Here is a 2,822-nt window from a genome sequence, read left to right on the forward strand (position 1 = left end):
CCCTTTTTGGACCAGATCTTCCCTACGTATAGTTCAGGATGTAGATTTCCAGAAGAAGAAAGAGAAGTCTAGCACGAGAAGCCCAGTAAAAGGGAAGTGATAAATAACCAAACTTGTGCAAACTTGGCTCTGACTTGGTTTTGTCTCTGACTATATTCAGAAGCTCATTACTTCTGCGTTTCCTCTGAACTCAGTGACAAATACCTTGTTTTAATGAATCTATTTACCTCCTTATTATAGCAAAGATGACAAAAACCAAACCCAAAACTAAACATTTATGATTTATGAAAAAATCACAGATTACTTAATGGCATTCTTCAAATGTTAGCCACAGGACTCCATATACAAGAGAGGAAGACTCTGTACAGAATATTAATAAATGTCCTATTACAGAAATGCGATTCGGAGCAATGAACTTGTAAGGATGCAAATATGAGTGGTGGAAGAAAAAGACAGATAATAATTTGAAAGAGTCCTAACTAAACTACATAAACTAGGATGTTAGAAGTCAGAAACTTCTGATAGAAGAGGAGGAGGCAATCAGTTAGGAACAAAGATAAAAATCTCAGCTTTACCGTATTTGAACCAAGCAATATTAACCTGCTATAAAAGCTAGTTGTGATGTAGAAGTCAAGGCAAAAGGTAATCCTGCTTTTGTGTGTGTGTGTGTGTTGAAGAGGATTGCAATTGGGTTTTTCACTAGCCACAGGTAGCCAGAAATATTACAGGAAACTGCCCTCCTAATGATCTGTAAAAAGAATGCCGTCACATCTTCCTGCCACCCTTCTGCACATCTGCTTTGCACCTCTGCCATCATCTGGCTCCCTCAGTGAACCCATTACTTCTCTTTTCCTTGTTCATCTCTTGATTTCCCTTTGCTGCCATTCTTTCATTCTATAGACCAAAGCAGAAATCTTTCCAAGATCCCACCAACATAACTTCTGTCCATACTTCCATGTCTGTGCAGGACATCCAGCATCATGGCAGGATAGAGAGGAAATGTATGGAAAGCTCTTCCTGAACTGCAGGGCCATGAGGATGGCTGAGTTTTGCCGGTACTGCTGTACCACCGCAATCCTTTGTCAGTGTTCCAGGGGCTGAAATCTGCAGCAGTGAAGTGTTTCACCACTCTGAAGGTTTCCATCCCTATGTAAGTTTTTCCTGGATGTATGTGTGACATTTGCACAGCTTCTTTGTCTCAGGTGTTGCTAGGAGTCAAATAACACCTGCCACATGAAGTGTATACGTTCATTTGCTATAATAACATTGATATCCTTCTCCCATTAACCCTGCCTGACGTGTGTGTGTATGTCTGTGTGCAAACACACTATAAACCCAGGGGGATTAGAACTAACAATTTATGTATTATGGTATATTATGACACCAGGAAAGTGGAGCTTAAGGACTAAAGGTGCTGATCCATCATTGCTAAAAAATAATATTCCGACCCTTCTTTCCTCAGAGCTGACCTTCTCCTCACCTTCTGAGCACTCATCTCTCACTTGCTTACTTTTGTGCAGATTTCTTCCATGATTTAATATCTTTGACAGAAGAATACATGTAATGTTTATTATTGATGTGTCCTGGAAATGCAGATGTATTGGATTTTCTGTGAGGGGTTTTTGGTTGTCTTTGGTAACGGGGTTATGGAGATGGCACTTTAAGAAGCTACCTGAAAAGCTCCCCCTTTTCCTTTGTCAGACCCACCTTTGACCAGGGCCAAGCCAATCAGTACCACTGCAAACTCATGGATTTAAGATGCGGAGTGAGCAGGGCCTGCTCTCTCTCTCTGGCACCGGCCCCGATCAGCATGGCCCCACGTGCGGGTGGCACCTCAATTTAAGCTTAAGCCCCGCTGCAGCTTCAGCCCAAAAAGAGAGAGAGCCGAGAACTGTTCAGAGCCATCAGAATAGACCTGCAGCGGAGAAAGGAGTGGGGCCCAAGGAGAACAACTTTGAAGAACACCAAGGTCAGCTGAAGGAAAGAAAAGAGAGGGAGGAGGAGGAGGATGCAGAGCCCAAGTTCTCCTTTCACAACCCATGGCGAAAGCCAGGTCGACTGGCCTGCAGCCCATAGAGTTGGTGCCCACTGGTGGGGCAGGGCCACCTGAGCAGTGGCTGCCCCTGAAGAAGCCGTGACTCTGGGCAGTGTGTGCTGGAGCAGTTTGTGTGTGAGGGAACTGTGACTGGGCAGACCCAGACTGGAGCTTTGTGAACTTGGGCTGAAGCAGTTTTGTGCATGGGGTAACTGCAGCTGTGGGCAGACCCGTATTGGACTTCTGAGGACTTTTTCTCCTGTGGAAAGGGCACCACGTGGAAGCAGAGGCTGGCAGGAGTCCCCCTGCTCCTGAGGACCACATGGAACGAACCAACTGCAACCCCCACTCCCATCCCCCTGAGCCTCAGGGCACAGGAGGGAAAGTGAAGAAACTGGGAACAAAGCTGAGCCTGGGAAGAAAGGAGGGGTGGGGGGAAGGTGTTTTGACTTTAAGATCTGGTTGTATCTCCCATTGTTCTACGCTGATGTTGGTAACAAAGTAAAATTGTTTTGTTTTTATTCCTTATGATGAGTCTGTCTTTTGCCTGTGACCTTTTAAGTGGTGAGAAGCCCTCTCAGTCCTTATTTTGACTAGTCCTTTTTGGAGCATCGTGGTGCTCAGTTACGCACTGGGCCTAAACCACAACAGCAGATCAGCATGCCCAGAGCAGAAGCACTTTGTTTACTACTTAATGGCAAAGTTTTTGAATTCTAACCAAAAAGGGCACTGATGTTATTATTTAAAGACAAGTAGAAAGCAGGCAGCAAAGAGAAACAACCTATTC

This window comes from Mesitornis unicolor, unplaced genomic scaffold (genome assembly GCF_000695765.1).
Source record: "Mesitornis unicolor isolate BGI_N332 unplaced genomic scaffold, ASM69576v1 scaffold3226, whole genome shotgun sequence".
NCBI lineage: Eukaryota > Metazoa > Chordata > Aves > Mesitornithiformes > Mesitornithidae > Mesitornis > Mesitornis unicolor.